The 16521-nt window shown below is 30.0% G+C and overlaps 1 protein-coding gene across 6 annotated transcripts in view; it reads left to right on the forward strand.

Moving 5' to 3' along the window:
• The window catches only part of LOC126927574 (uncharacterized), an 81077-nt gene that overhangs the window by 42711 nt on the left and 21845 nt on the right, over positions 1–16521 (forward strand). The window lies entirely within an intron of this gene.

Consider the following 16521-nt stretch of genomic DNA (forward strand, 5'->3'; position numbering starts at 1 on the left):
CCTTATATCGCATAACTGTTTATACTATTACTTATAACGCATAACGCTATATTGCATCACTATATCACTTATAACGTTATATTGCATCACTATATGACGTATAACGTTATAATGCATTTCTTTATGACGTATAACGTTATCGAGTATTACGTTACAACGTATAAAGATATATTGCATCACTATGTGACGTATAACGTTATATACTAATACGTCATAGGGTATAACGATATATTGCATCACTATATGAAGTATAACATTATATACGATTACGTTATAAGGTATAACGATATATTGCTTCACTATATGAAGTATAACCTTATATACTATTACGTTATATGGTATAACGATATATTGCTTCACTACATGAAGTATGACCTTATGTACTATTACATTGTAAGGTATAACGATATATTGCACCACTATATGACGTATAACGTAATATACTATTTCGTTATAACCTATAACGTTGTACTGCATCACTATATGACGTATAACGTCATATACTATTACATTATAGCCTATATCGTTGTAGAGTATTACCTTATATCGTATAACGATTTATACTATTACGTTATAATGCATAACGCTATATTGCATCACTATAGCACTTATAAGGCTATATTGCATCACTATATCACTTATAACAATATATTGCATCACTATATGAAGTATAACCTTATATACTATTACGTTATAAGGTATAACGATATATTGCTTCACTACATGAAGTATAACCTTATGTACTATTACATTATAAGGTATAACGATATATTGCACCACTATATGACGTATAACGTCTAATACTATTACGTTATAACCTATAACGTTGTACTGCATCAATATATGACGTATGACGTTATATACTATTGCGTTATAAGGTATTACGTTATATTGCATCACTATATCACTTATAACGTTATATTGCATCACTATGTGACGTATAACGTTATACACTATTGCGTTATAATCTATAACGTTATATTGCATCACGATATCACTTATCACGTTATCACGTATAACGTCATATAGTATTACGTTATAACCTATAACGTTGTACTGCATCACTATATGACGTAAACGTTATATACTATTACGGTATAAGGTATAACGTTATATTGCAACACTATATCACTTATAACGTTATATTGCATCACTATATGAAGTATAACCTTATATGCTATTACGTTATAAGGTATAACGATATATTGCATCACTATATGAAGTATAACCTTATATACTATTACGCTATAACGATATATTGCACCACTATATGACGTATAACGTCATATACTGTTATAAAGTATAACGTTATATTGTATTACTATATGACGTATAACGTTATGAACTATTACGTTATAACGTATAGCGTTATATTGCATCACTATATCACTTATAACGTTATATTGCATCACTATATCACTTATAACGTTATATTGCATCACTATATCACTTATAACGTTATCACGTATAACGTCATATGCTATTACGTTATATCCTATAACGTTGTACTGCATCACTATATGACGTATAACGTTATATACTATTACGTTATAACGGATAGCGATATGTTTCATCACCATGTGACGTATAACGTTATATACTATTACGTTATTACCTGTAACGTTCTACTGCATCACTATATGACGTACAACGTCATATACAGATATAACGTATAACGTTATGTTGCATGACTATATGACGTATAACGTTATGGAGTATTACGCTACAACGTATAACGATAAATTGCATCACTATGTGACATATAACGTTATATGCTATTACGTTATAAGGTATAACGTTATATTGCATCACTATATCACTTATAACGTTATATTGCATTACTATATGACGTATAACATTATGGAGTATTACGTTACAACATATAACGTTATACTGCGTCACTATATGACGTATAACGTCATATACTATTACATTATAACGTATAACGTTATAGAGTATTACCTTATATGGTATAACGATTTATACTATTACGTTATAATGCATAACGCTATATTGCATCACTATACCACTTGTAACGTTATATTGCATCACTATATCACTTATAACGTTATATTGCATCACTATATGAAGTATAACCTTATATGCTATTACGTTAGAAGGTATAACGATATATTGCATCACTATATGAAGTATAACCTTATATACTATTACGTTACAACCTATAACGTTATACTCCGTCACTATATGACGTATAACGTTATATACTATTACGTTATAACCTATAACGTTGTACTGCGTCACTATAAGACGTATAACGTCATATACTGTTATAACGTATAACGTTATATTGCATTACTATATGACGTATAATGTTATGGTGTATTACGTTACAACCTATAACGTTATACTGCGTCACTATATGTCGTAAAACGTTAGATACTATTACGTTTCAAGGTATAACGATATATTGCTTCACTATATGAAGTATAACCTTATATACTATTACATTATAATGTATAACGATATAAGGCACTACTATATGACGTATAACGTCATATTGCATCACTATATGACGTATAACGTTTATACTATTACGTTATAACTTATAACGTTATATTGCATCACTATATGACGTATAACTTTATATTGCATCACTATACGACGTATAACGTTGTATACTATTACGTTATAACGTATACCGTTATGTTGCATCTCTATTTGACATGTAACTTTATATTGCATCACTATATGACGTATAACGATATAGACTATTACGTCATGACGTATAACGTTATATTGCATCTCTATATGACGTATAACGTACTATTGAATCACTGTATGACGTATAACGTTGATACTATTACGTTATAACTTATAACGTTATATTGTATCACTATATCACTTATAACGTTATATTGCATTACTATATGACGTATACCGTTATGGAGTATTACGTTAGAGCGTATAACGATATATTGCATCACTATGTGACGTATAACGTTACATGCTATTACGTTATATGGTATAACGTTATATTGCATCACTATATCAATTATAACGTTATATTGCACCACTATATGACGTATAACGTCATATACTAGTACGTTATAACCTATAACGTTGTACTGCATCACAATATGAAGTATAACCTTATATACTAGTACATTATAAGGTATAACAATATATTGCACCACTATATGTCGTATAACGTCATATACTATTACGTTATAACCTATAACGATGTACTGCATCACTATATGACGTATAACGTTATATACTATTACGTTATAAGGTATAACGTTATATTGCAACACTATATCACTTATGACGTTATATAGCATCCCTATATGACGTATAACGTTATGAACTATAACGTTATAACGTATACCGTTATAGAGTATTACCTTAGATCGCATAACTGTTTATACTATTACTTATAACGCATAACGCTATATTGCATCACTATATCACTTATAACGTTATATTGCATCACTATATGACGTATAACGTTATAATGCATTTCTTTATGACGTATAACGTTATCGAGTATTACGTTACAACGTATAAAGATATATTGCATCACTATGTGACGTATAACGTTATATACTAATACGTCATAAGGTATAACGGTATATTGCATCACTATATGAAGTATAACATTATATACGATTACGTTATAAGGTATAACGATATATTGCTTCACTATATGAAGTATAACCTTATATACTATCACGTTATAAGGTATAACGATATATTGCTTCACTACATGAAGTATGACCTTATGTACTATTACATTGTAAGGTATAACGATATATTGCACCACTATATGACGTATAACGTAGTATACTATTTCGTTATAACCTATAACGTTGTACTGCATCAATATATGACGTATGACGTTATATACTATTGCGTTATAAGGTATAACGTTATATTGCATCACTATATCACTAATAACGTTACATTGCATCACTATGTGACGTATAACGTTATATACTATTGCGTTATAATGCATAACGTTATATTGCATCACGATATCACTTATCACGTTATATTGCATCACTATATCACTTATAACCTTATATTGCATTACTATATGATGTATAACGTTATTGTGTATTACTTTACAACGTATAACGATATATTGCATCACTATGTGACGTATAACGATTTATACTATTATGTTATAAGGTATAACTATATATTCCATCACTATGTGAAGTGTAACGTTATATAATATTACGTTATAACGTATAACGATATATTGCACCACTATGTGACGTATAACGTTATATACTATTACGTTATAAGTTATAACTATATATTCCATCACTATGTGAAGTATAACGTTATAGACTATTACGTTATAACGCATAACGATAAATTGCATCTCTATATGACGTATAACTTCATATTGCATCACTATATGACGTATAACGATAAAGACTATTATGTTATAACGTATAACGTTATATTGCAACTCTATAAGACGTATAACTTATTATTGCATCACTATATGAAGTATAACGTTGTATACTATTACGTTATAACGTATACCGTTATGTTGCATCTCTATTTGACATATAACTTTATATTGCACCACTATATGACGTCTAACGATATAGACTATTACGTTATAACGTATAACGTTATAATGCATCTCTGTATGACGTATAACGTATTACAGAATCACTATATGACGTATAACGTTGATAGTATAACGTTATAACTTATAACGTTATATTGCATCACTATATGAAATATAACCTTATATACTATTACTTTATAACGCATAACGACACATTGCACCACTATAAGACGTATAACGTCATATACTATTACGTTATAACCTATAACGTTGTACTGCATCAATATATGACGTATGACGTTATATACTATTGCGTTATAAGGTATAACGTTATATTGCAACACTATATCACTTATAACGTTATATTGCATCACTATATGAAGTATAACCTTATATGCTATTACGTTATAAGGTATAACGATATATTGCATCACTCTATGAAGTATAACCTTATATACTATTACGCTATAACGATATATTGCACCACTATATGACGTATAACGTCATATACTGTTATAACGTATAACGTTATATTGTATTACTATATGACGTATAACGTTATGAACTATTACGTTATAACGCATAGCGTTATATTGCATCACTATATCACTTATAACGTTATCACGTATAACGTCATATGCTATTACGTTATATCCTATAACGTTGTACTGCATCACTATATGACGTATAACGTTATAAACTATTACGTTATAATGCATAACGATATATTGCACCACTATGTGACGTATAACTTTATATCGCCCCACTATATGACTTATAAATATATAGACTATTACGTTATAACGTATAACGTTATATTGCATCTCTATAAGACGTATAACGTATTATTGCATCTCTATATGAAGTATAACGTTGTATACTATTCCGTTATAACGTATACCGTTATATTGCATCTCTATATGACGTATATCTTTGTATTGCATCACTATATGACGTATAACGATATAGACTATTACGTTGTAACGTATAACGTTATATTGCATCTATGTATGACGTATAACGTATTATTGAATCACTATATGACGTATAACGTCTATACTATTACGTTATAACGTACAACGTTATATTGCATCACTATACGACATATAACGATATAGACTATTACGTTATGACGTATAACGTTATATTGCATCTTTATATGACGTATAACGTATTATTGAATCACTATATGACGTATAACGTTGATACTATTACGTTATAACTTATAACGTTATATTGTATCACTACAACACTTACAACGTTATATTGCATCACTATATGACGTATAATGTTATATACTAATACGTTATAACGTATAACGATATATTGCACCACTATATGACGTACTACTCGATATTGCATCTCTATATGTCGTATAACGTTATATACTATTACGTTATAACGTATAACGATATACTGCACAACTATATGACGTATCACTTTATATTGCATCACTATATGTCGTATAACGTTATATACTATTACGTTATAACGTATAACGATGTATTGCATCACTATATGATGTCTATCGTTATATACTATTACGTTATAACGTATAACGCTATATTGCAGCACTATATGACGTATAACGATACAGACTATTACGTTATAACGTATAACGTTATATTGCATCTCTGTATGTCATATAACGTATTATTGAAACACTATATGACGTATAACGTTGATACTATTACATTAAAACTTATAACGTTATATTGCATCACTATATCACATCCAACGTTATATTGCATCACTATATGACGTATAACGTTATATACTGTTATGTTATAACGTATAACGTTATATTGCATCTCTATATGACGTATAACGTTATATTGCATCACTATGTGACGTATAACGTCATATACTGTTACGTTACAACGTATAACATTATATTGCATCTCTATATGACGTATAACGTTATATTGCATCACTATGTGACGTATAACGCTATATACCATTACGTTATAACCTATAACGTTATACTGCATAACTATTTGACGTATAACGATATAAGATATTACGTTATAACGTATAACATTATATTGCATCTCTATATGACGTATAACGTTATATTGCATCACTATGTGACGTATAACGTTATATACCATTACGTTATAACCTATAACGTTATACTGCATCACTATTTGACGTATAACGATATAAAATATTACGTTATAACGTATAACATTATATTGCATCTCTATATGACGTAAAACGTTATAAACCATTACGTTATAACCTATAACGTTATATTGCATCACTATATGACGTATAACGATATAAAATATTACGTTATAACGTATATCATTATATTGCATCTGTATATGACGTATAACGTTATATTGCATCACTATGTCACGTATAACGTTATGGAGTATAACGTTATAACGTATAGCGACATATTGCATTACTATGTGACGTATAACGTTATATACTATTACGTTATAGCGGATAACGATATATTTCATCACTATGTGTCGTATAACTTTATATACTATTACGTTATAATGCATAACGTTATATTGCATCACTATATGACGTATAACGTAGTATACTATTACGTTATAACGGATAACGATATATTTCATCACTATGTGACGTATGACGTTATATACTATTACGTTATTACCTATAACGTTATACTGCACCACTATATGACGTATAACGTCATATACTGTTATAACGTATAACGTTATATTGCATCACTATATCACTTATAACGTTATATAGCATCCCTATATGACGTATAACGTTATGAACTATTACGTTATAACGTATAGCGTCAGAGAGTATTACCTTATATCCTACAACGATTTATACTATTACGTTATAACGCATAACGTTATATTAAATCAATATATCACTTATAACGTTATATTGCATCACTGTATCACTTATAACGTTATATTGCATCACTGCATCACTATATGATGTATAACGTCATATACCATTACGTTATATCTATAACGTAGTACTGCATCACTATATGACGTATAACGTTATATATTATTACGTTATATGGTATAACGTTATATAGCATCACTATATCACTTATAACTTTAAATTGCATCACTATATGACGCATAACGTCAAATACTAGTACATTATAACGTATAACGTTATAGAGTATTACGCCATAACGTATGACCGCATGTTAAGTCACTATATGACGAATAACGTGATATACTGTTGCGTTATAACGGATAACGTTATATTGCATTACTATATGACGCATAACGTTATGGAGCATTACGTTACAACGTATAACGATATATTGCATTACTATGTGACGTATAACTTTATATACTATTGCGTTATAACCTATAACGTTATACTGCATCACTACATAACGTATAACGTTACATGCTATTACGCTATAACGTAAAACGATATATGGCATCACTATGTGACGTATAACTTTATATACTATTACGTTAGAATGCATAACGTTATACTGCATCACTATATGACGTATAACGTTATATACTATTACGTTATAACGTATAACGATATATTGCATCACTATATGATGTCTAACGTTTTATAATATTACGTTATAACGTATAACGCTATATTGCATCACTATAAGACGTATAACGATATAGACTATTACGTTATAACCTAGAACATTATACAGCGTCACTATATGACGTATATCCTTATATACTATTACGTTATAAGGTATAACTATATATTCCATCACCATGTGAAGTATAACGCTATATACTATTACGTTATAACGTATAACGGTATATTGCATCACTATATGACGTATAACGATATAGACTATTACGTTATAACCTATAACGTTATACTGCAGCACTATATGACGTATAACGTTATATACTATTACGTTATAACGTATAACGATATATTGCAACACTATATGACGTATCACTTTATATTCCATCACTATGTGAAGTATAACGCTATATACTACTACGTTTCAACGTATAACGATATCTTGCATCACTATATGACGTATAACGATATAGACTATTACGTTATAACCTATAACGTTATACTGCACCACTATATGACGTATAACGTTATATACTATAACGTGGCAACTTATAAGGTTATATTGCACCACTATATGAAGTATAACTTTATATACTATTACGTTATAACGCATAACGTTATAATGCATTACTATATAACTTACAACGTTATATTGCATCACCATATGACGTATAACGTCATATACTGTTACGTTATAACGTATAACGTTATATTGCATCACTACATGACGTACAACGTTATGGAGTATTACGTTATAACGTATAACGACATATTGCATTACTATGTGAAGTATAACGTTATATAATATTACGTTATAACCTATAACATTATACTGTATCACTATATGATGTATAAACTTATATACTATTACGTTATAACGCATATCGTTATATTGCATTACTATATCTCTTACAACGTTATATTGCATCACCATATGACGTATAACGTCATATACTAGTACGTTATAACGCATAATGTTATATTGCATCACTATATCACTTATAACGTTATATAGCATTACTATATGACGCATAACGTTATACTGAGTCACTATATGACGTATAACGTTATATACCATTACGTTATAAGGTATAACGATATATTGCATCACTATATGAAGTATAACCTTATATACTATTACGTTATAAGGTATAACGATATATTGCACCACTATATGACGTATAACGTTATACACTATTACATTATAAGGTACAACGTTATATTGCATCACTTGTAACGTTATATAGCATCCCTATATGACGTATATCGTTATTAACTATTACGTTATAACGTATAGCGATATAGAGTATTACCTTATATCGTACAACGATTTATACTATTACGTTATAACGCATGACGTTATATTGCATCACTGTATCACTTATAACGTTATATTGCATCACTATATGATGTATAACGTTTGTACTATTACGTTATAACTTGTAACGTTATATTGCATTACTATATGAAGTATAACGTTATGGAGTATTCCGTTACAACGTATAACGTTATATACTATTACGTTATAACGCATAACGATATATTGCATCACTATATGAAGTATAGCTTTATATACTATTACGTTATAACGTATAACGTTATATTGCATCACTGTTTGACGTATAACGTATTATTGAATCACTATATGACGTATAACGTTGATACTATTACGTTAAAACATATAACGTTATATTGCATCACGATATGAAGTATAACCTTGTATACTATTACGTTATAACGCATAACGTTATATTGCATCACTATAACACATACAACGTTATATTGCACCACTATACGACGTATAACGTCATATACTGTTACGTTATAACGTATAACGCTATATTGCATCACTATATCACGTATAACGTTATATTGCATCACTATATCACGTATAACATTATGGAGTATTACGTTATAACGTATAACGATCATAATGCATTACTATGTGACGTTTTACGTTACATACTATTACGTTATAACCTATAACATTATACTGCGTAACTATGTGAAGTATAACGTTATATACTATTACGTTATAACGCGTAACGACAGATTGCACCACTATATGACGTATAACTTTATATTGCATCACTATATCACGTATAACCTTATGGAGTATTACGTTATAACGTATAACGACATAATGCATTACTATGTGACGTGTGACGTTATATACTATTACGTTATAACCTACAACTTTATACTGCATCACTATATGACGTACAACGTTATATACTATTACGTTATAAGGTATAACGGTATATTGCATCACTATATCACTTATAACGTTATACTGCATCTCTATTTGACGTATAACGATATAGAATATTACGTTATAACGTATAACATTATATTGCATGTCTATATGACGTATAACGTCATATACTATTACGTTATAAGGTATAATGATATATTGCATGACTATATCACTTACAACGTTATATTGCATCACTATATGACGAATAACGTCATATACTGTTACGTTACAACGTATAACGTTATATTGCATCACTATATCACGTATAACGTTAGGGAGTATTACGTTATAACGTATAGCGACATATTGCATTACTATGTGACGTATAACGTTATATACCATTACGTTATAACCTATAACGTTATACTGCATCACTATTTGACGTATAACGATATAAAATATTACGTTACAACGTATAACATTATATTGCATCTCTATATGACGTATAACGTTATATTGCATCACTATGTGACGTATAACGCTATATACCATTACGTTATAACCTATAACGTTATACTGCATAACTATTTGACGTATAACGATATAAGATATTACGTTATAACGTATAACATTATATTGCATCTCTATATGACGTATAACGTTATATTGCATCACTATGTGACCTATAACGTTATATACCATTACGTTATAACCTATAACGTTATACTGCATCACTATTTGACGTATAACGATATAAAATATTACGTTATAACGTATATCATTATATTGCATCTCTATATGACGTAGAACGTTATATACCATTACGTTATAACCTATAACGTTATACTGCATCACTATTTGACGTATAACGATATAAAATATTACGTTATAACGTATAACATTATATTGCATCTCTATATGACGTAGAACGTTATATACCATTACGTTATAACCTATAACGTTATACTGCATCACTATATTACGTATAACGATATAAGATATTACGTTATAACGTATAACATTATATTGCATCTCTATATGACGTATAACGTTATATTGCATCACTATGTGACGTATAACGTTATATACTATTACGTTATTACCTACAACGTTGTACTGCATCACTATATGACGTATAACGTTATATACTATTATGTTATAACGTATAACGATATATTCCATCACTATGTGAAGTATAACGCTATATACTATTAGGTTATAACGTATAACGATATATTGCATCACGATATGACGTATAACGATATAGACTATTACGTTATAACCTATAACGTTATACTGCACAACTATATGACGTATAACGTTATATACTATTACGTTATAACGTATAACTATATATTGCACCACTATATGACGTATCACTTTATATTCCATCACTACGTGAAGTATAACGCTATATACTATTACGTTATAACGTATAACGATATATTGCATCACTATATGACGTATAACGATATAGACTATTACGTTGTAACTTATAACGTTATATTGCATTACTATATGACGTATAAGGTTATGGAGTATTACGTTTTAACGTATAACGTTATATTGCACTACTATATGACATATAACTTTATGGAGTATTACGTTACAACGTATAACAACTTATTGCATTACGATGTGACGTATAACGTTATATACTATTGCGTTGTAACCTATAACGTTATATTGCACCACTATATGACGTATAACGTCATATACTATTACGTTATAACCTATAACGTTGTACTGCATCACTATATGACGTATAACGTTATATACTATTACGTTATTACCTATAACGTTATGCTGCATCACTAATTGACGTATAACGGCATATACTTTTATAACGTATAACGTTATATTGCATCACTATATGACGTATAAGGTTATGGAGTATTACGTTATAACGTATAACGTTATATTGCATTACTATATGACATATAACGTTATGGAGTATTACGTTACAACGTATAACGACATATTGCATTACTATGTGACGTATAACGTTATATACTATTGCGTTGTATCCTATAACGTTATACTTCATCACTATATCGCTTACAACGTTATATTGCATTACTATAGGACGCATAACGTTATGTAGCATTACGTTACAATGTATAACGACATAACGCATTACTATGTGACGTATAATGTTACATACTATTACGTTATAATGCATAACGTTATATTGCAACACTATATGACGTATAACGTTATATACTACTACGTTATAACGGAAAACGATATATTTCATCACGATGTGACGTATAACGTTATATACTATTACGTTATAACCTATAACGTTATATTGCATCCCTATATGAAGTATAACGTTATGAGATATTACGTTATAGCGTATAGCGTTATAGAGTATTTCCTTATATCGTACAACGATATATACTATTACGTTATAACGCATAACTTTATATTGCATGACTATATCACTTATAACGTTATATTGCATCACTATATGATGTATAACGTTATGGAGTATTACGTTTTAACGTATAACGTTATATTGCATTACTATTGACGTATAACGTTATGGAGCATTACGTTACAACGTATAACGATATATTGCATCACTATGTGACGTATAACGTTATATACTATTACAGTATAAGGTATAACGTTATATAACATCACTATATCACTTATAACGTTATATTGCATCACTATATGATGTATTACGTTTATACTATTACGTTATAACTTATAACGTTATATTGCATCACTATATGATGTATAACGTTATGGAGTATTACGTTTTAACGTATAACGTTATATTGCATTAGTATTGACGTATAACGTTATGGAGCATTACGTTACAACGTATAACGATATATTGCATCACTATGTGACGTATAATGTTATATACTATTACGATATATGGTATAACGTTATATAGCATCACTATATCACTTATAACGTTATATTGCATCACTATATGAAGTATAACGTTATATACTAGTACGTTATAACGCATAACATTATATTGCATCTCTATATCACTTATAACGTTATATTGCATCACTATATGACGCATAACGTCATATACTATTAGGTTATAACGCATAACGTTATATTGCATCACTATATCACTTATAACGTTATATTGCATCACTATATCACTTATAACGTTATATTGCATCACTATATGAAGTATAACGTTATATACTAGTACGTTATAACGCATAACGTTATATTGCATCACTATACCACTTATAACGTTATATTGCATCACTATATGAAGTATAACGTTATATACTATTAGGTTATAACGCATAACGTTATATTGAATCACTATATCACTTATAACGTTATATTGCATCACTATATGAAGTATAACGTTATATACTAGTACGTTATAACGCATAACGTTATATTGCATCACTATATCACTTATAACGTTATATTGCATCACTACATGACGAATAACGTCATATACTGTTACGTTATAACGTATAACGTTATATTGCATTACTATATGACGCATAACGTTACAACGTATAATGACATATTGCATTACTATGTGACGTATAACGATATATACTATTACGTTATAACATATACCGTTGTACTGCATCACTATATGACGTATAACGTTATATACTATTATGTTATAAGGTAGAACGTTATATAGCATCAGTATATCACGTATAACGTTATATTGCATCAAAATATGAAGTATAACGTTATGTACTAGTACGTTATAACGCATAACGTTATATTGCATCACTATATCACTTATAACGTTATATTGCATCACTATATGACGCATAACGTCATATACAATTACATTATAACGTATAACGTTATAGTGTATTGCGCCATAACGTATGACTACATATTGCATCACTATATGACGAATAACGTCATATACTGTTACGTTATAATGTATAACGTTATATTGCATTACTATAGGACGCATAACGTTATGGAGCGTGACGTTACAACGTATAACGACATATTTGATTACTATGTGACGTATAATGTTACATACTATTACGTTATAATGCATAACGTTATATTGCATTACTATCTGACGTATAACTTTATATTGCATCACTATATCACTTATAACGTTATATTGCATCACTATATGACGAATAACGTCATATACTGTTACGTTATAACGTATAACGTTATATTGCATTACTATATGACGCATAACGTTACAACGTATAATGACATATTGCATTACTATGTGACGTATAACGATATATACTATTGCGTTATAACCTATAACGTTATACTGCATCACTATATGACGTATTGTTACGTTTCGCTATCCAAATTTTGAAATTTTAAACAATGTAGTAGTCGCTGCCACCAGAAACAGTCTAAGGACTGTTTCAATTAGATATTTCTTGTTAGATTATGTAGCGTTGACCGGAGTTTAGGCCACTGGTCAACAATCTCCACGTTTCGGCTAACCTGCTATGCGCAGGAATACTAGCACGGGAGAGGATTGTTTGGAATAAGCAATTATATTATAAATAATTATTACTGGCGGAATTAATGACGAATTATACTAATCATTGATATTATTTATTATTTTAATTATTAATTATTAATAATAATTAAAGTTGACTCACCTGACGTTGGCCTCCGCTGATGAACGGGCAGGCCGCTGGGGTGATTCCGGTTTTACAAAGATCGACACTTCTATATTTTTTCGTTTTAATCTTTATTTAATTTGAACTGTGTAAACAACAGTGTGTCCGGACGTGTTTAACAATTCGAAATTCTAACACAAAAACTTGAGCCAACTATTGTTTTAATTCTAACTGACTAATAACAATTATTTTATAATTCGAACTGACTAATAACATTTATATCTCGTAATTCTTAAACTCGAACTGGAACGAACAATTATTCTCTAATCCTAACTTAAATTCTAATTAAATCAACTGAACGAACTGATATCAGACTCACTCAAATTCAATTGAACGACTAACAATTACTCTCCTTATTTTCGCTAAATTCTCCTGAACCAACTAATCACAATTGCTCTATCCTCTTTCTTTATCCTAACTGAATTACCCTTCTTTAATTTCGTTAAATTCTCCCGAACGCTAACAATTTCTCTGACTATATTCTAACTGAACCAACTAATGGCAGTTACTCTCTTTTCACAATTACTCTGATTGTTCTAACTGAACCACTAACAATTAATCGCTAACGCTAACGCTAACAATTAATCTGACCCTTCTTTATTTTTCGCTAAATTCTCCCGAACGCTAACAATTACTCTCTTCTATTCCTTTATTCAACTGACCCGCTAACAATTACTCTCTTTTATTCTAACTGGTAACGATTACTCCCTTTTATTCTAACTGGTAACGATTACTCCCTTTTATTCTAACTGGTAACGATTACTCCCTTTTATTCTAACTGGTAACGATTACTCCCTTTTATTCTAACTGGTAACGATTACTCCCTTTTATTCTAACTGGTAACGATTACTCCGATTTGAATTGTGTCGCTACGCTTTTTATAATGACATCCCCAATGGGATGACAGTCACGTGACAGTTCGTTCCGGTGGGAATCGCAATGATGCAGGTTTTTAGAGTTTCCATGAGAGAACATGGAGTTTGATGATTACAGGTTATGTTGAGTCATGGACACAAAAGCGTCCGCACCTGTGCGAACTGTGTGAGTGTGTTTTTAGTATTCTGTCTCGTTTCGCATGTTGTTTGTTTCCTTAAACTTGTGAATTTGTTTTAGCGCAAGAGGAAGAAGATATGTGAATGGTACGAGATGACGTGATCGACGTGCGTGTGTGAATATGTGCGAGGGATGATGCTGAAGGGGCGGTTTTCCACCCAAGTAGGCACAGTGGCACCTTCGTTGGCGTCGTGTCCTGATGATCTTTTGACAATTTGGTTTTATTTGACAATATGAGATATATTTTGCTCCTTGTAGATTTATATGTCCATATTTGCTATATATTAAATCGTGTATATTTTATATTACTTTCTTGTTATTAGGTCATTAGTTGTGTAACTCCAGTTTCTGATCTATGGAAAGTGGTGAAACGTCTTCACGAAATACAATTTCATTCGTTTTCCTCCCTTGCATTGGCACGCTGTGAGTGGTGTCGACTTCCAGATGAGGTTTGTGCATCTTGATTATTATGCATTTAATGATAGATACTTTGTCAGAGGTTCCCATGCGGATTGTCTCGGTGTGTCTCTTGTTATGATTTCTTTTATTTAGTTCATCCTGCTTCTTTCGTGTTT

Source organism: Bombus affinis, unplaced genomic scaffold, assembly GCF_024516045.1.
Source record: "Bombus affinis isolate iyBomAffi1 unplaced genomic scaffold, iyBomAffi1.2 ctg00000152.1, whole genome shotgun sequence".
In the NCBI taxonomy this organism is placed as follows: Eukaryota; Metazoa; Arthropoda; class Insecta; order Hymenoptera; family Apidae; genus Bombus; species Bombus affinis.